This window comes from Asparagus officinalis, chromosome 6, assembly GCF_001876935.1.
Source record: "Asparagus officinalis chromosome 6, Aspof.V1, whole genome shotgun sequence".
In the NCBI taxonomy this organism is placed as follows: domain Eukaryota; kingdom Viridiplantae; phylum Streptophyta; class Magnoliopsida; order Asparagales; family Asparagaceae; genus Asparagus; species Asparagus officinalis.
The window spans coordinates 23,929,575-23,950,576 of NC_033799.1; the positions used below are offsets into that span (position 1 = coordinate 23,929,575).

Sequence of the window (21,002 nt, forward strand, 5' to 3'; positions counted from 1 at the left end):
TTGGTGGACGCACGCTTGAAGGTCACATTAGGGTCCATGATTATGATGAAGGGCGTTAGAAGGAGCAACTTGTATTATTTGCTCTGAAGCACGGTGATTGATAGAGAGCTGACGACTTTATCAGATTCGGCAAGACTGTGGTGTTTTTTGATGCTGGGTTATTTGATTGGTAATGTCGTGAATAGGTTGTTGAGGAGTGTTTTGATCGATAGTTTGAAGTCCTGTGAACCCATTGGTATGAGCAAGAAGACCGGGGTAGAGTTTTGCACTTCCATCCATCATTCAAGGGGTCTTCTGAGGGGTGTTCATTCAGGCATTTCGGGGCCTTCCACGGGAGCATCATTGGGAGGTAATAGGTATGTGGTTTTCATAGTTAGGGAATGCTCAAGGCATTGGTGGGTTGCAACCAAGTCCTGTTGGTGTAAAGTCCTAGAAGCCCACAACAGAAGGAGGAAGTGTGTTGGTAGAAAGGTAACCCGACATTCTGATTATGGTAGGGGTTCTTTCTTGCGTTTGTGCCGAGCTCATGATAATAGGAGACACTTTCTGGAGCTATTCCTTTCTGGAGAAGGATCGACATTTGATATCGAGCATTGGCATTGGTGTGCGGGCAACGACATGTTTAGCTACCCAGCACTTGGTCACATCATGGAGCTGCTATAGATTTTAGGTTGCGTCGGATGTTTGTCTACCCAGCACTTGGTCACATTGTGGATGTGAGATTTGATCTGATAGCACATTTGGGATTTAGAGGCATGTTTGATTATCAGATATTAGCTTTTAACTTTTTCTAAGCAGGTATGTCATGTTTGACTCTCGGCATGTGGAGAGTGGTGATCAGATCTTTGGGACATCGTAGTGGGTGGAGATTGATGCTATTCCACGTTGGGTGGAGACTCAAGATCATACTGCATCATTTAGGATTCCAGCTGATGTGACATAGATTAGGAATAATGTTGATTTGGATGCAGATGATAGGTTGATCGATTCGAGTGTAGCTGATAGATGGAGTCTGGATGCGACCATTGGTTCATCTCAGGTGGAGATGTTTGGATTGTTTCAATTTGGGGCCATTAGAGGTGCTATCAGCCATAGACTTGATCGTGATGTTGGAGAAGGGTTGTGAACTCTTCTAGTGGATTGAGGCATTTGGAGGCCATTTGGATGAACTACATTCGACTTGATTCCTTGGGCAAGAGAATACGTAGGTAGTTTTTCAGATGCATCCAGTTTGATTTTGATGGGGGAGATCGTTTTCAGCTCTAGTTTGGATCCCGGACTTGTTGTGAATTGAGTCTGTTGTCGTGGGAAGTTTTCACGACGTCCTGGACACAACAAGTGGGACTATTGGATGATTTGGTGTCAGTTCAGTTTTTTTATAGAAACATTCACCGAGGTGGAGAATTGAAGAAGTGGCGAGGGAGAGTGCAGGAAATCAGCAGAAGAAGGGCCAGGTAGACTGGTAGTCGACCGCGAGTCAGCTGTGATCGATCGGGAACGTGCACAGATGGGCACTAGGTTTCGGAGCTGAAGGCGGTCGACCATGGCAGTCGACCGCGTGGACCCTATAGGTAATTATCTCTCGAGAAATCAGTTCAGTCGACCACCACTGTCGACCGCGAGTTGACTGTAGGATTTTGGTTCTCTGTCGGGGCTGTTGGGTTGACCGCGAGCTTTATGCGGTCGACAGTGAAACCTGCGCGGTAGACCACCACGGTCAACCGCAGATGGATTTTGGGCTGGGCTTTGTTTTTGACCCAGTTCATTTCTGAGTTGATTTATAACCCTAAACCTGATTAATTAGGTTTAGGCAAGGACGATTTTGAGCAGTCTTTGAGAGAGGATTGCTGCATCTAATTGTGAGAGATTTGTAAGAGATCTAGAACTTTGTTTTAAGGTTTGATCGATGAGATTTGTAACTCTATGTGTATTCTCTTGATTTATAATAGTAAGAACTCTCCCTTCCTTGTCCCATGGACGTAGGCAACTTTCCGAACCACTTAAATAGTTTGTTCTTGCTGTGATTGTGATTTTCTTATTGGCTGTGGTTTATCTCGAGTTATTGTTTGTGTCACACTCGAAGATTCCGCCACACACAACAATCTCCTCTTGGGAGTTTGTTTAATATTGTAATGCGCACGACGATTGGTTGAATAGTCTACTACAGAGCATGTTTTTGGAGAAATCACATGCTGTTTTATATGTTACCTCTGATTGAACTGTTAATGTAGAAGGAATTTTGAATCTTTCTACTATCTTAATCATGATTATTGATTATCTAATAGATGATTATGAATTATGCTCATTTCGAATTGACAATAGGAAAAAAATCGCAACCATCCATTAATTATCAACAGTCTTGATAAAGTAATGATTCCTCCATTACATTTTTTTGTAGTGGAGAGGGTCCGAATCCATATGTGTAGAAAATCATATTGTTCTACAATATTTAAAAAGTTGTTTCGTTAAGCAAATATTAAAAATATCACAGTGAATAAGTAACTGAACATGTATAGTATGAGAGTATTTGGTGAAACCGGTCCAAAGGGATTGATCATTAGATCCTTGGTTTTCATGATTTGTTCACAACTTTAAGAATCGATTTTCCAACATTTTTTGTAGTGGAGAGGATCCGAATCCATATATGTAGAAAGCCAAATCATTCTACTGTATTTAAAGAGTTGCCTCTCTAAGCAAACATTAAATATATCACAGTTAAGTAGTGACCAAACTTGTGTCGTATGAGAAAGTATCTCATGAAACCGGTCTGAAGAATTTGATTATCAGACCACTAGTCTTCATGATTTGTTCACAACTTTAAGAATCGATATTCCTTTGAAACATACTTAGTGTCGTGGATCAGATCCTCTAGATACCTTCACGAAGAATACAAAAAGATTTATCTGCAATTAACCATGTATCCTATTGGAGTTATAATAAGTGTAACTTAAAACTTGACATTATAGTAGGAAAGTTTAGTCCCACATAGGAAATGGAATAGGAAGAAAGATTGTTTATAAGCATTTCCCTTCTCTCTTATGCTTAGAAGAAAATAAGGGTTTTGCTCTATACCACACATGCGCGCATCGGCCGGGCGGAGATTGGGTTCGGGTCAGGTCGGGTGGCGCGTGCACAAGACTAGCATTAAACTGCGGATTAATATTTTGTAATGGCTAGCATCAAACTACGTATTATCAGGCCTTATTTCTAACCTTATTTATTTTCATTTTAATCATTTCTTATATCTGTGTTAAAATATTAACCCATCATTATCTAAAAATTATTAACTGTTTAAACTAATTTACATTTTAATTATTGTCTAAACAGCAAATATTCCCAACAATCAAAGAGTCTAATTACGTTGTTTAGAATAATATCATGTTTAGCATGTTTTGTATTCTGTTTTGTATTATGTTTGTTATGTTAATGTAGTCTACATCTTATAAAACCGACATGCTACACTTGATTCTGTTGTTTGAATGTTTAAATCACATCTGTTGCATTATAATAAAAAAATTATTCATTCATCATCAGATTATGGCTACATGTGAAATTATGTCGGCTAAACTAGAGAAGTTTGGTGGGAACAATTTCTGTCGTTAGCAAAACCAAATGAGATTTTGGTTAACAACTCTAAATCTAATACCTGCCATAGAACCAGACAACGCATCTTCATTTAGACCAATTACTAGATAATCTTCCTCATCTTCCTCCAAAGATTGCATTCATATCCCGAGAACACCTCAGGAAATAGACTATCAATGTCTATACAGAATCTTAGGAGCCTTATCTGATAGGTTATACAGTATATATTATACTATCACTAATGCTAAAGTTCTGTGGGAAACACTAAAGAAAAAATATGGTTTAGATGATATGGGAATTAAAAGATTTAAAGCTTCTGATTTTAACAAATTAAAATGGTAGATTCTAAACCAATGAATGAGCAAATTCATGAATTCGAACATATAGCTCACCAATTAAAAATGAATGGATCTATCTTAGATGAAACATTTTAGATAGCCTATCTTATAGACAAACTTCCCAAATCCTGATTAGATTTTGCCAAAGACCTTAACCATACCCAAGGAGATCTTACCCTTGAACAAGTGTTGAATTCCATTAGAATCAAAGAGCAACATAGACTCAGGGAGAAAAATGAAACAAAATCAGAACCCAAACTAAACAATGTTGAATCTAAACCTTTTTCCAAACACAAGAAACATCCCTTCCACCAAAATCAAAGTAAAACATTTAAGAAGAAATCCTTTCATCAAAATTAGAACCCTGTCCACTTTCAAAAGAAGGAAGGAGCTGAACATCGAGCATGTTTTGTTTGTGGACGAACCAACCACATTGCTAAGGACTGTTTTTATAAGAAGATAGAACCACCCAAGCCTAGGAAGGGAGGACCTCCACCTAATAAGTCACAAGTAAACATGGTGACTTCCAGTTCAGCTGAGACTGCTTTCAGGTCTGTTCTCTTCACCCATGAAGTAAACATGACCTTTCAAGCAAATGATTGGTGGATTGACACTAGAGGTAATATTCACGTTTGCTCTAATCAATCTCTGTTTTCCACTTATCAGGTCTCAAGTAGAGGAATTGTGACAATGGGAAATAATAATGTGGTTCCTGTATATAGAATAGGTTGGATCAACTTAAAGCTGACTTCAGACAAGTTTTGATCCTGCAGGACGTCCACCATGTCCTAAATTTGATTAGGATTAAATACCTTCATCAGGAGATAGGTGTGTTTCTACCTCAGGCTATGGAAATACATCTGTAGGCGTCTAAAATTGCCTATGAGAGCCCTCACGCAGCTTGAAGCAAAGAGTGGACGAGTCAAGAAGGCTTACCCAATTGCCTCGCGCGCGTCGGTTAACACGCGTATGCCAGTTAGCTCGTGTGCGTCGGTCAACACGCGCACGTCAATCAACTCACGCGCGTCGGTCAACACACGAACGTCAATCAGTTTGCGCGCGTTGGTCAACACGCGCACGTCAATCAGCTCGTGCGTGTCGGTCAACACGCTCACGTCAATCAGCTCATGCACGTCGGTCAACACGCACATGTTAGTCACCTCGCGTGTGTCGGTCAACACGCGCATGTCAGTTAGCTCGCATGTGTCGGTCAACATGCGCACGTCAATCAACTCGCGCGTGTCGGTCATCACGCTCACTTCAATCAACTCACGCACACGTCGGTCAACACACGTATGTCCGTTAGCTCACGCTTGTTAACCAGCCATAGCGTAGCGTACAAGTCAACAAAACACCGAAATGCGAAAAGAGAGAGAAGGACTCTCAACTCACGTGGGGGTGTGGGTCACCACCTGGTAACCCGCGCGCGGTTCACCACGAGGTGAACCGCGGCCGCGCGGGTCAGCACGAGCTATTTCACACGGTTTTGACGGGTTTTCTCAGGATTTATCTGTTCCAGGGGTTCCCAACTGACTTGATATCATCCACAAACATGGTTAGGCCATTATTAACTGAAGATAAGGCCAAATCGCTCATTCTCATCCGAATACCCACATCAGAAGCCCTATAAATATGAGCTTAAGGCCTCCATTTTACGAATCTGGAATTTTATCAAGGGGGCGAGGTGCTGCTAGATTGAGGAGTCAAGGAGCACGAAATTTTAGCGAAGGTTAATCAGATCTCGGCGAACTTCAGCATAAAGAGGAAGGCTTTCGGAGGATCTGAACCCGTATCCCCCCGTCCGTTCCTTGAGATTAGGCTTAGTCTTAATCTCGAGAAGAGCTACTGAATTTACTTGGTTGATTTTAGTGCTTCGAGCGAATACTTCCTTGGTGTAGTAGGAGCTCTATCAATTTTCTGGTAACCGGGATCTGATCTGTGGTCTTCCATGGATTAACATCCCCGGCACAGGTGAAGACCCCACGCAAGCAAGAGTTGATAAACAGTTCTTGTGTTTATTTTCTAGAGAGTTGTAATCTATATTTTTGTTATTTGAATTCATTGTAAACGATTAAAGTTGTAATGGAATCGATAATGAAGACTACTTTCGATGAAAACAAGCTGGTGACCACAGTGGGAGCCAACAATTTTGCTGCTGAAGCTGTCGTGCCACAACCAGCAATCAAGATCCTGGTGAATGAAGAGGTCGAATTTGAGTTCAACCAATAGAAGTTCGAGGAATACTTGTCCTCCTCCAGATCCACCTCACCTCGCAGATCTAGAAAAGTCCGCTGGTCTTCCGACACGAAGACCCAAGAAGATGATCTCTGCGTCGCCGCCACTACAGTTGAAAATTGAGACGTGTCGCGGATATCCAGCAAAGTTAGATCAGCGGATCTAGCCTCCTCCTTGACCAAAGTGTCAGTCGCTGAAGGTACACCAACGTTGTCAAAGAGGGCGCGCTAAAGACGGCGTTAACGCCTTGTGCGTCAACTTGCTAAGGCTTTGGAACCAATGGACGGGATCCGCTATGATGTGGATATGAAATCTAGGCAGCGTTAAGAACAACAACGGCGATCGAGCAACCCCTCCTCTAAAGCAGAGAAGAACGAATGGGTCCGCGTTAAGAGGACTCGCTCTACCCTTGAGGAGCAAATCCAGAAGCGTCGCGTATTGCTTGTGCAAGCCCGAATTCTTGTATAAGAAGCCAAAAAATTGCAGAAGGAGGAAGTGGAAAAGAAGCCACCATGACTGCAAAAAGTATGGTGGCCAAAGTCCAAGACAACGGCCGAAAAGATCAAAAAATGCGGGTCACTTCAATCTGACCCTCACCGCCGTGGGTCACTTCAATCTGACCCTCCCATCCACGGGTCACTTCAATCTAACCCTCCCAGCTATGAGTCACTTCAATCTGACCCTCCCAGTTGCGGATCAGTTCAAACTGACCCACCCAGCCGTAGGTCACTTCAATCTGATCCTCCTAGCGGTGGGTCACTTGAATCTGACCCTCCTAGCCGCGGGTCACTCAAGTCTAACCCTCCAAGCCGCGGGTCACTCAAGTTGGACCCACGCCAGGACCAAGACAGAAGATGTTCTGCACCTGTTTCTCTGATTCCATCGAGTTCCGCACTTTCAGTGAAGCCCTGCAGTCGTGTAGACTTGTCCAAAAGCAGGAAGCCGATAGCCGATCTCCTTGGTCCTTTGCACGATGATCGAGGCAAAGCTTTAATCAAGGAATGTTTGGGCCCATTGAATGAGTCTCGAGTAGTTTATCAAGCTAGGGGTCGTAATCATCCTCCTAAGCAGTGGAATAGAATGCGTGATTGAAAAAACCTTACAACCGACTGCATTAGATTGTGTGTCGAAGTCCGGGAGCCCGTTGAGGTCCTACCCTCACCAAAACGTAGCCCCGAACGCATGACTCCTGAAGACGCTAACAAAGCGTTGAGTCCCTAGAGGAAAATGTATTCGTCTGACGATGACGTTATACCTAGGGAGTCATACTAACACACAATGGGTTGCTCCGGCCATAAGACCAATGAGTTGTATTGTTGAGCTGGGGGTACGAACAAGTCCCGGAAAAGAAGTACCCGAGAAACAGATTCTCATTGTCCGTGTGCCAAGATTATCAAGGCAGTGTTGTCAGAATGTTGTTGTCCCAAACCTGCCCCGGAGAGAGTTTTAGTATTTGAAAGAATCTCCACCAGAACATCCGAGTCCAAACCAAGGCGTTTCCGTAGAAAGAAATCAGACGCTCAAAATGATGAATTTACAGAAGTGTCCGTCAACATGACTGGGAAAGGAAAGTCAACACGACATTTTAGACCAGACTAGTTTTCAATAATATCCCAAAGAATAACCTGATTGTGATCAGGGACTAGTAGACGAAGGGATTACCAAAGAATGAAAAACGGACTACTCTCAGATGACGAAACGTCAGATGCTTGCTCAGCAAAGGCTTCTGATGATACGGCACCCAGTGCAGAACGATCCTATGAGTCATATATGATCAAGACAGAACAAATGGCTAAAATTCTCGAAGACGCTCTTGTTTGTTGGAAATTTGCAGTAAAAAGACAATGAAAGAAAAATTGATTTGTATTCTCTCAAAATCAGTTAAAATTTGGATTCCGATTACAAAAGAGAGGAGAATGAATTTGATTCTCCTATTTGTTTAAAACTGGATTCTTCTTAGTAGCGATGGAGTGCCTCCTTCGATTGCTTGCGTCGAATTTGCTCTCCGTTGACGATCCGACCGTCTTGTCTCACTGGAACGATTGACTTGTATGATGAATTCGGTTTAGAACTCTTAACAAGTTTAATAAACTCAGCACGAGTTGAAAACTCTGAAAGGAGTTGTTGAAAACCAAATATTTGATAATAAACTTGCGTTGCAAATTTAATTAAGAACTCTTAACTAGTTTACTAACTCAGAGCAAGTTGAAACTCTGTAACCGTGTTGTTAGAACCAAAGATTCGGTTAATAGTCAAGTAGATCCGCTGTTGGTGAAGATTTTCTCTAGGATTTGATTAACTGATTGCTGATCAGTTCCTTGATCTCTAGGATAATCGCCTTCTCCGTGCGGTTAAGCTGTTGAGACCGATCTACCAACCTTGTGCGGTTTTTCCTGCTAAAACCGATCAACCCCTTACTCAATTGAGTAATGCGGTTATTTATAGGGGGATAAGGGGTGTAACCAACCCCTAAATCTACTCGTAAGTGGACGAGAATCCCTCAGAACGTGGGATAAACGGTTGTGAAGCCGTTCAACTTGTGTTTGAACAAGTTAAACGCCCAAGTTGGCGTTCTGGACCTTAACTCTGCGTCTAAGGCTTGAGACGCAGAGTTAAATCTCCGTTTGAGATTTGAAACGCACAGGCCGTTTGTGTACTGAATCTCAACTCTGCGTCCTGAGTTTGAGACATAGGGTTGAGTGTTTGCTGAAGAACACACAGTTCGTGTGTTTTGTGTTTTAACTCTGCGTTGCAGAGTTGGATGTCTGCTGGAGAACGGACAGCTTATCTGTGTTTTGAGTTTGGGAAACGCAGATGTGGACCTTGCGTTTGGGAGAGGTTGTTGGTTTGTAACCTCGTTCGTTATAACATTACAAAGGCTATTGCTCATTGATCTTTGCTTGTTACGGGGTGTGAAAGTCGTCAGATTGTAACTCTCACAGTTTGGTCATGAAGGCTACTGAATAGAGTTTTCATCAGCTGTCAGAAGTATCGTTGATTTGTAACTCTTCTTGATCTATGTGAAAAGTCCTCCATTTGCAGCTTTCGTTTGTTGGCATGACAGCTATCTGATTGTATCTTTCATTGCTGGAACTTGATGGGGATTAGTTATCCATTGTGACTTTTGGACAACCTATACCAATATTTGCCCACAGCTCTCTACCAAGCAACTCACCAACTAAGTCCAACCTTTTATTTCTGAAATCACTCTACCAAGCAACTCACCAACTAAGTCCAACCTTTTATTTCTGAAATCATTATACTGCTCATCAGCACCTCTAATAGTTGCTAATATAATATTAGTCTCTGAAATCATTATACTGCTCATCAGCACCTCTAATAGTTGCTAATATAATATTAGTCATGTTGTTGTCGCAGCCATCAATATCAATCATCTCAAATATGAGGCCGTATTTGTAGCGATTGTAGAGTTGCGGATGTAGTGATTAGAAAGTCGTCTGATTGTAACTTCCATTGTTAGAGCTTGATGGGGATCAACCATCTATTGTGATTTTTAGACAGCCTACAGAAACCCCTCCAAAGTTTTCGAAAGTTCACGGTTGACTGGGATGAATTTTCGGAATTCTTTGGATCTCAAAATTCTAGTTGGTTAGTTATTCACTTCGTCTGATTTGAAGACATTGCGAACTTGGTTGTTGGAATGCTGAAATTTTGTTTCCTCGAACCAAACAAGATAGCTTTTGAGTTTTGATGACAATGAACTTAGTCAAACAAACTAAATCCCAAGTCATCGTTAGACTCGTCGACAGGCTCGTCCTTCTTCTCTTTTTTCTTAGAGGCAAGAGCAGCAGCATTCTCAGCAGATGCAATAGAGATAACTGCAATAGCAAGGACGTTATTGTAGGCATTGACGGACCTGTGAAGCGCAGCTGCGAGAGTTGGTTAAGAGAGAGTCAAAGATAGCGAAGCAACCATAGAAACACCAGCTGCAAACTTGTCAACGAGGTCATCCTCCATGAGGTTGAGCTCCTCTGGGCTTAAGACAGATCCATTGTCATAGACAAAGAACATCGCAAGCCCATATAAGAATGGCTTTATCCCACGTTTGGTCAGGAGGGCGGCCTTAGAGGGACCCACTTTATCTCCTTTCTTGATCAGCTCAACTGGGGTAATGAGTTGTGCGCAGCTTCTGTCTTCATTAATCTTGGTGGGAATGTTAAGCGATTTAGAAGAATGAATTGTGTGTGGTTCGATCTTCATTAATCTTCGTTAGGATGTTAAGCCATATAGAAGAATGAGTTGTGCACAGATTCTAGCTTCATCGATCTTGGTTGGGATATTAAGCCATTTAAAAGGATGAGTTGTGCGCAGAATTGCGTTTGACAGTTTTAGCGTTGCCGATTGTAATCTGTTTGTACTCATCCAACAGACTCCCCAGCGGAGTCGTCTGTTTCTTCTCGGCCTTGGTCACCTTGATAGCTAATATCAGTCTTTCTCCCTATTTATTAAAGTTATGTCTTGGCTTTTTAAACATTGAGAAATTCATTTGATAGCGTTCAAAACGCACAGGTGGATTCACATGCTTGAAAATTGAAATGCAGAGTTGAACTCTGCGTTCAGAAGCTCGAACAACACAGACGCACGGGCCGCGTTTGGCGGGATTCTGGGCCTAGAATCTCGCCCCGATTCGACAGCTCACAGCTGTCTATAAATAGACCGCTGGGGTCAAATCAAAAGTCATTCGACTTTTCATCTCTTCTTTCTCGAAAGATTTAACGAAGATTTCGTTTTGAACTCCGGTGAACCCTGTTCATCTTCTCCGATCATCGTCGTTAATGGGTCCAAGAAAGAGGACTGTCACCCGCTCTAGGCCGACCGCTGTTGCGGCACCGTTGTCTCAGGCTCCCCTCGTTGGTGGTAAGTGTTGCCCCTTATTACCGTCAAACTTGCTTCGGCGAGTTCTCTGGAAACCCTAGATGGGTTCTTGTAAACGAGGAAGATGACTCGTTTTGATATTGTAACGCGGAGTTGGGACTCTGCATTTCAAATTCGAAACATTAGGGTCCGACTTCTGCGTTTGTAACACGTGGCTTGCCTTCGAAAACTTAACGCAGAGTTCGACTTCTACATTGATAAAATTCTAACGCCATGTCTGAACTGTGCGTTTGAAAGCTTAACGCAGAGTTCGACCTCTGTGTTGATGGAATTTGAATGCCAGACCTGAACTGTGCATTTTGAAAGCTTAACGCAGAGTTCGACCTCTGCGTTGATGAAATTTGAACGCCAGGTCTGAACTGTGCGTTTGAAAGCTTAACGCAGAGTTCGACCTCTGCGTTGATGATATTCGAACGCCAGGTCTGAACTGCGTGTTTGAAAGATTGATGCAGAGTAAGGATTATTGACTAAAGTTCCCTTCGTTTGACTGATTGAATACTTTTTCTCTTTTTGCAGTGCCTTATACCCACGAACCTCTTACTCTACGTCACCATTTTGGGCGTGAGGGCGGCGTAGATCTGAATATGCAATTCAATCTACGTCAAGAACTCCCGATATTCCAGGATTCCGACAAGGATCGTGTCACTTTGATCTCGAATCCAAGCCCAGCTGTGCTTAGGGTTTTAGTTACAGATGCCAAGTTTGAACTTGAATCCCGTAAGAAGCTCACCAAACCAACTTTTCTATTTAGGGATCATGTCACTATCTCAAAAGAGATCGTATATAGCGGTCATTACAAGTGGCTAAGGCAAATCGGAGATCGTTGCTTATTCCTCCCTGATATGCACAGAATGTTCCCCATTTCCTACTATCAATGTGCCTCTGTTCCCCGTCATATGAACTGGGACTTGGTTAAGGAGCAGGACGGGGTGGCTATTGGGGTTCTGACTTACAAGGGTGTACACACCGTCGGTTACAATCGACAGGTGTCAGCTTTGAAGCCCTGTTTATTCTTAAGAGGGTATCCCTTAGGAGAAACGGCTAGCACAGCCAACACTTTCATGCGGAGATTTCTGGCCGCGAAAGGAGAATTCCCTTCCACAGTATTCAGAGCACCTGGATGGGTACACTCTACCGAGACAGGATGGTGGGAACGAATGATGGAATTCGTGCTGACAGAGTTAGAGGGGTCATTAGCTCGATCTGGGCTCGGTTGTCCTATAATGGCTACCAAGTGTGGTATTACCTACAACCACTATAATTTCTTTGCCATTTTGGAGAGATATAATCCGGACACTTGCACATTTTTTACACCGGAAGGAGAGTTAGGTTTTGCCCTCCATGAAATGTACGATGTCTCGGGCCTTCCTTTTGGAGATTTGCCCTATGAAGAGTTCATTCTTGGGTCCAACGAGCTCAGAATTTTGAAGAAGACGAATCCTGAAGTTTATGACACCTTGTGGGAAGTAATGTGCCATTTTCAAATCTGTACCCAGCTGACGGGGACACGTGGACGTGGTATAAAACAGCTATCTTGGGCTGAATACCTTTTCCAGAGTTTGTCTCATAAGACCGCTGCCGTGTCTCGTCGGGATGTGAGCACCCCTGAAACTATCCAAGCTTTGATTAGTGATGCCACTGCTCACTACATCAATGAAGGAGTAGAAGATGATTTCCCGGCACAAACTGAATTTGAAAGCTTCCACCATCAGGCTGCTACGCCTATCTCTGACATGGCCTTGTTGGTAGGTTTTCTCATGCTATGGCTAAAGCGATGTGTAGTCCCTACAAGGCCTATAGATGCTGTGATGATAGAGGTACTCTATCCGGCAGTTCTTTTAGCTCACAGGAGACCTGTTAACTTACTTTCAGCTATGACGTGCTGTTTGCAGCATGGTTTGAGGGAGTTGTGCCTCGAATTCATTCAGGTGAAAGAGGTAGATTCTGGAGGAAAGAAAAATTTGGTGACCCCCAACCCTCGAGTACCTTTGCCGTATACCTATCTGATGGCTTGGTACGTATCTCATTGTCCATAGTTAATGAGTGCTCTGTCTCCCTCGGATGAAGGCTTCGTCCCTTTTGTGCAGAGACTAGAAGAGGCTACTTGGGAAGGTACTTATGTAGTAAGGGTCCGTCAGATCCTGTCGAGGGACCTCAATTACCACATATTTCGCTGTTTCCCGGACTTTGAGGGTGGTGGCTATGGGCAAGTATTCTAGGATACAGCTGGCCCTAACGATTTTACCCGCTTAGACGGGGGAGTTTTCCATTGGCTACTAAACATTAGGCCTGGTTATCTCCTCCTCAGGAAAAATGATAAATGTATAATCGAGCTGTATCAGCGCCATATCGATTTGCTCGCCAGTTCGGGTATGACCAATTATATGTTGGAAATCCAAGGAGCCAACTTGCAATTACAGGCAACATATATATGATAGCCCGGGCCTGGTATTATTCCACTGCAGGCTAGACTGGAGCTATCTTTAGGTTACCCCACAAAGCACCTAATTCTCTCCTCTCCATGGGTTTTTGCAATTGGTATTACACAACTTCTAAGATACCAGATTACAAGCTGAACCTGTCAGGCCTTCGAGAGATCAGAAGGATGTATTCGTCCCGGAAAGGCGCTCGAGTATCTCGTCAGAAGGGGATCAACGAGTTTTTACATTGTGAGGGTGAGGCTGAGGAAGGAGAAAAGGACATGGGTCTAGAAGACGCTCCGATAGTGAGCCCTAGGGCTGCTGAAACTCCAAGAGCAAGGGCATCTGGGAAGAGGGCTCTGACCGAAGAAGAAACACTTCAGTACGAGAAGCGTACTCGCCGGAAATTGTTAGTGGACCCCCCTTACTAGAAACTAATGGCGGATGCTTTTAAATCTGTTGGGGGAGGGGAAGAGCAAGAACCTGCTGCTGTAACTCGTCCCGATCACACAGGCCTTCATTCTGGGGGTCCTGCCTTTTCCGGAGAATTTTCCACTCACTGTCCTTTGGATTAGGAAGAGGGTGGAGATGAGTCCCTGATTAGGGATATGGGGGCTTCTTCTACAATGGATCCCGATATCTCACCATTTCCAGATCAGATTCCTGGTGCTACTTCTTCACCTGCAAGGACATTGCCTGCAACGTCTTCCTCTCAAGGGGTTAGACTGCCTACAGATGAACTAATGACAGATGAACTTACAAATTTTAATGAGAGTCAGTCTCCCATTCTTCTGCACTACTGCCACATTCGGGGACTATTATTCCTAGTCCAACGACTGGCCGAATGACTAAAGTGGATACGACTGTGAGTTCTCCAGGACTTTCGGCTATAGACGATGACGAACCGTTAGACTATGGGAGCTCTTCTCACAATGATGATGTTGATGAGGATGAAAGTGATGATGATGATGATTCCGCTGGCTGGGCTGATCCGCCACCACCCTCTTCTGACAAGGCGTCTGCCTATATTCCTTCTTCCCCCATTGGTAAAGATTATCCATTTTGATTTATCTGGTGTTTCTTTCTTTTATACTAATTGCTCTTTTGTGTAGGTTCTCCGACTCATGAGGTTACTGACACGACTTTGCTCCCGGGTCAACAGGCGGAAGTTACTTCTCCTGCTGAGCAATTACCAGCAATGTCGACCCCTATGCAAGAAGAACCCCTTCCATTAATGATTCCTCTCAAATCTGTGGGGACGGAGATTGTGCTAAGCTCAGCCCAAACAGGGGAACTCATGGTTCTACCCTCCAGTCCTTCACAATTAGACGTCACTATGGCTTCTCCGACTTCTTCACGGTCGTCACCCACCACTCTTGCATCTGGGTCTATGATTTTGGGTTCCCCAACAACATCTCTTGCGAAGTCTTTAAGTCCAGTGGTTATTCCCTCCATACTTAAGATTCTTGTACGACCTCTGGAGGATATGATGAAAGTTGCTATTGAGGAGGTTGGTGCCGGACGAGCTACGTTTGACTCCTTTAAACCCATGCTCATGCCTTTCTTGAGTGGCATTCGGCATATGGATGACGCTCGTTGGTTTCAGCACTACTCCCATAACATCACTCGGTTGGAAAAAGATCTGAGGAACTTGGAAGAATTGCATCGCGCCGATCTTGCTGCCCTGACTACATTAGTTTTTGATAATCTTAAAGCTGAAGCAGCCTGCCAATACGAAACTCTTCAAGAAGCCATCACTGAAAGGGAGCTCGAAATTGCATCCTTACAGGGGCAATGCATTCAGAGGTGGAGATGGCTTCTAATGCTGCCATAAAAACGTCCAGGGCGGCACTTGACCGACTAGAGGTGGAGATGGCTCATCACAGGGCGGAGCTTGCGCGGGAAGAGGAAATTTTAAAGAGACTCACATTAGAAAGCGTGAAGACTTATGCCACTTATCGTTCGTCGGTGTAGGACCTTGAACTTATCCAGAAGGAAGCTAATGCGATGACACCGGACGAGAGCGTGCTTAGGAAGAAAGCCGAGGTGATGGTGCAGGCTGCTCACGAAGAGAAACTCTCTGCTATTAAGTCCCGGCTTGCGTCTTTCACTTTCACTGGTCCGGAGGCTTAATTATGTTTGATAAAAACAGGGCTTTTGTATCACCTCTTAATATTTCTGAATAAAAAGAGTGATTTTGGCTTTTCTCTATCTACTACATGTGTCGTGTCCTAACTCGCAGCAATGAAGTTATATGAACAGTGCCTAATTTATAAAATTTCCTTTATTATCTTTTGAGATAATTCTAGAAAAATTTTAACTTGTTAGGGATGGGTGCTCATCATTCCCTTAGGATATGGTTCGTTCGACAGAATTCTTCCTGTGTCGTATTTTTTTGTTATAAACACTGAAAGAAATCCTCAAGTGTCAATTAAAATTCTCCTTATTATCATTCGCGATAATCTTAGAAAACCTTAATCTGTTGGGGATGGGTATATGAACACTTGTTATTCTTACGGAGAAGAGCTAACTGGTTCAAACGAGTTGGAACTGTTAGAGGTGTCTTGCTAACATAACAGAGGCTCGTGGATCTATTGCTCTGATTAAAAAAGGTCAACAGGGTAATTTTGCCAGAGGTATAATATTAACATGATAGAAAGAAGTATCGTGATCGAGGAAATTTTGAGGACTTATCGCTCTATTGGGGAGAGTCGATAAGTTGATTTTGTCAGAGGTGTAATATTAACGTGACAGGAAGAAATATTGCGATCGGGTCAATTTGAGAACTTATCACTCTATTGGGAGAGTCGATAAATTGATTTTGTCAGAGGTGTAATATTAACGTGACAGGAAGAATATTGCAATCAGGGCAATTTTGGAGATTTATCGCTCTATTGGGGAGAGTCGATAAGTTGATTTTGTCAGAGGTGTAATATTAACGTGACAGGAAGAATATTGCGATCAGGGCAATTTTGGAGACTTATCGCTCTATTGGGTAGAGTCGATAAGTTGATTTTGTCAGAGGTGTAATATTAACATGACAGGAAGAATATTGCGATCAGGGCAAATTTGGAGACTTATCGCTCTATTGGGGAGAGTCGATAAGTTAATTTTGTCAGAGGTGTAATATTAACATGACATTTGTGGGGAAGATATTTTACCGTCTCGCTTGGGAGAATTGCTACATGTTTTATCATCGGAGCGATGAATTGTGATGCTTGTGATTTGAATAAGATTTTAAGGAATTTTATCACTCTATTAAGGAGAGCCGATAAGTTGGGTATTTACTACTCTGTTGAGGAGAGTTAGTAAATTGATCATGATTTGAATGATTTTGAGATTTATCGTTCCATTGATGAGAATCGATAAGTGGGTTCTGACAGAGGAATTATAGCCGTATTAGTATTGATGCTAGCTAAATTCAAGCTCTGTGAGGATGATGATCGTCTAGGGCGTAACATTACCCTGATGAGAATTTAGATTCTGCTGAGGAGATACAGCAGTCTAACAATGTTCTGTTAAAAGAATTCATGAACTTAGAGAATAAGTGTCATGTTTGAAAATACAAAGGTAGATCCTTTGTTTAGGATAATTGCAACGCAAAAGGTGACCTTTGCGTTTGAGGTTCGAAACGCAGAGTTAAGAACCATCATAATGCAGGTCTAGTCCTGACGTTTGAAGAATTCGAATGCAGAGGTGAACTCTGTGTTAAAGTCCAACCGACTTTATCTATTAACGCGAAAGATTGCGTTTCAGCGATGGTTGGGATTCTCTCCTAGAATCCCGCACCGATTTAACAGCTTGGCTATAGTTATAAATAGACCTGAGTGGTCACATCAAGAGTCATTTGACTCTTTCTACTTTTGGCTTAATTCCAAGAACGAGACTTCTCGTTTGAATTTCGATCAATTCTCCGACGAACTCCATCTTCTCCGATCAACCACCCGCATGGCGCCCAGGAGGATGAGTTTGGTTCCAAGAAGATTGCCAAGGCAGCTTTGGAGACATCGCTAGCCGAGAACACTGGCGATGTTGCTGCTCTGCCGAGCGCTTCGACATTGCTGTCGCTGTCGCATGGGCCTCGTTGTTGTGGTAAGGGATGGCCATGGCAACTTGTTTCGACAAGTTTTCTAAAAACCCTCGATGGGTTCTCATCAACGAGGAAGATGACTCGTTTCTGTTAGAAACACAGAGTTGCAACTCTGTGTTAAAATAGAAAACACAGACTTAGGACTCTGCGTTTAGGAAGCATAGAGTTAGGTCTCTATGTTAAAATTGGGAACGCAGAGTTAGGACTCTGCGTTTAGGCAACATAGAGTTAAGTCTCTTATGTTGGGATAGGAAGTTTGAACGCAGGTCTTGGCCTCTGCGTCTGAATATCACAACGCAGGATTCAACCTCTGCGTTCAAGTGTTACAACGCAGGGTTCAACCTCTACGTTCAAGCATTACAACGCAGGGTTCAACCTCTTCGTTCAAGCATTGATACAAGGGTTGGCCCTTGTATTTAAGGCTTGACACGTAGAATTTGTCTTTCGTGTTATAATCCGATTTTTGTGTTAGCAATCTATTTCTGTTACTAACTATTGTTCCTAATTTCGCAACGCTTTTTCCCAACGTGCCACTTCAGCCAGAGCAACATTTCAGTTATACTGACGATCCAGAAGTGGGGAGAGCTTTTGGTCTTCACAAGGAGATTCCTCTATGCACTTTCCCTAGCTTGGAGCGAGCACATTTAATTAGGTTTGCCGGGTGTTCCACCTTTAGGGCTCTGATCACTGATCTGGATCTAGAAACCCCTGCGGGTCTGGATCAATTTGTCAAACCCTCATTTTTGTTCGGAGACCATATATCTACTGATGGCCAAGTTGGGTATGTCGAAGATTCCCGAATGCTGCGAAGAGTCAATGATCGTTTACTCTTTCTTCCAAGCATGAAGAGAATGTACCTGCTTTCGTACTTCCTGAGTGTCGGTGGTCGTAGGGGCTTGGCCTTCGATCTTGTCAAGGAGAAAGAGAATATCTCATTTGGATCTGGTCGATCATCTCATATTCAAATTGGCGGGCAACTCAAAGGTCTGAGACCTGGTAGATTTGAGCAAAAGGACTTCACTCAGGAGACACCTCTTCCGGCGAATATTTTCATACGCCAGTTTATTGCTTCTCGAGGCGAATTTCCTGCACAAACCTTTCGTTCTCTTGGCTGGTTATTCTCTGGAGAAGATGGCTAGTGGACTTGTATGGTGGATTTCGTTCTTGAGGAACTCAAGGAACCTCTTGCTCAGTCGGGCCTTAACGTACCAGTACAGGCTACGAGACGTGGGATTACCCAGAGCTATCCCTGCTTCTTTGCTATGCTAGAGGAATACAATCTGGATAGCTGCACCTTTTTCACACCCGTCGGGGAGTTGGGATTTGCTCTCCATGAGATGCATGCAATATCGGGACTATCCTTCGGGCAAACGCCCTATGAAGAATTTATCCCAACCACTGAAGAACATTCCCTCCTGAAGACTACTCATCCAGAGATATACAACACTTTTTTTGAGTTGATATGTCATTTCCACATCTGCGCTCAGGTCGCTGGGATGTGTGGGGGTGGTCTTATGCATACTGCCTGGGCAGATTACTTATTTCAGAACCTGGGTCACAAAGACTTGATGGTGACCCATCTTGCTGTAAGCTCTGCTAAGAGCATTAAAGCTCACATCAAGGCCCCTGATGCTATTTATAGGAACAAGTGTTTAGAAGATGGATTTGAAGCTGACAGCGAATTTGAAAGTTTTCATCATCAAGCTGCAATTCCTATCTCTGACACAGCCCTCCTTGCTGGCTTCTTGATGCTATGGTTGAAGCGGTGCGTCGTGCCGACGAAACCAGCTGAATCGATCTTGGTTGAGGTAGTCTACCCAGCCGTTCTCCTGGCTCACGGAAGACCTCTGAGTCTTCTCTCTGCAATGACAGGTTGCCTGCAGAGAGGCTTACGGGATTTGATTTCTGAAGTCCTTGACGTCAAGGAGATGAATGTTGCCAGGAGGAAAGTTTGGAAGACTTCCCAACCCCGCACACCAATGCCCTATACTTATTTAGTGGCTTGGTTTGTGCTGCATTGTCCCTCTTTGATGACGGGTATCGTACATGATAGAAAAACCTCTATTCCTTTTGTGCAAAGGCTTGAGTCAGCCACATGGAAAACTATGTACATAGTCCGAGCTAGACAACTCTTGTCTTTGGGAGACAATTATGATCTTTTTTGCTGTCGCCCTTGTTTGATGAGGCTGAAGAAGAAGGCCCGAAGTTTGGCGACGTAGTCTTTGAAGGGTTCTCGCTTTTAAACACAGGGACCTTCCAATGGCTTCTCACTATCAGAGTGGGCTACCTGGTTTTCCGAATAGGTGAGAGATGCATAATTGAGCCCTACGTTCCTTCATGTTTTGCTCGACAGTTTGGGTATGACCAGCTTTATGTTGGTAACCCTAATCCACAATTAGCTCACATCAGGAATTTATACAAAGGAGCTCGTGCTTGGCATTTCTTTACTGCCCGAGGGACTCATGCGCAGTTTACTCTGCCTAATTTGCCGCCTAGTTGTTCTTCCGCAGCGGATTTCCGTGACTGGTTTGACAAAGCTTCTCTAATTCCAGAATATGATATATATACCTCGTGTATAAATGAGATCCGGGAACTTTATAAATCGAGAAGTGGTTCTGGTAGGACTCGACTACCAGGGATAGAGGATTATCTGTCCTGCGAACGAGAGGCTGTCGGAATCGAGGAGATCCCGATGGAATTACCTACTGCTGAGCTTTCTGAGGGAGAGGATGTTAAAGAAGCTCTTGAGGGAGCACCTCCTCCTGAGCCCCGCTCCTTAAGATCATCAGGGAAGAGGCCCCTTACTGCTGACGAGGTAGGTGAATATGATAAAAGAATGCGCAAGCGAATGCCCAAAACTGCTAAAAACTCCAAGAAGGCCAAGTTGATAGGGGATTCTATAAAATCGGCACGTGCTGCATCTCCTGAAAACAGAGGAGATACTATGCTTCCAACTGCTCCTCCCAGTCCTGAAATAACAACAAGTGGGCGGAAACCGACTACCCAAGGCTCGGTGCCAAATATGCCCGAAAAGTTATCATCTAAAGCTGCACACACCCCCACTCGCACTGATTATGCGAATTGCTTTATTTATCCTACTGCTCCACCCCCAAGCTCGGAAACTTTGAGGAAGCTCATCGAACAATTAGAGCATTGGATGCGAATGACTATCGACGTCGTTAGTCTCGGGGATGTGAATTTTAAGGTTTTTGGACCCCATCTGCTGGAGTGTCTCGCCAAGATCAAGGATCAGGGGAATGCATTGTGGACCGACAATTGTCGTGAGAGCATTGTCATTCTGGAATAAGAATTGGAATTCCTTTCAATGCTGTAGCGCGACGACATAGGAGCAGAAGTGGATCGAGCTTTGTCTCAGGCTAAGGTTTTGAAAACACAACACCATGAGGCTCTTCAGAAGAGTCTGCCTGAGACAGAATT

The 21,002-nt window shown here is 43.6% G+C and overlaps 1 pseudogene; it reads right to left on the reverse strand.

The window, feature by feature from the left end:
- On the reverse strand, window positions 9,882–10,379 carry LOC109845918 (annotated as a pseudogene).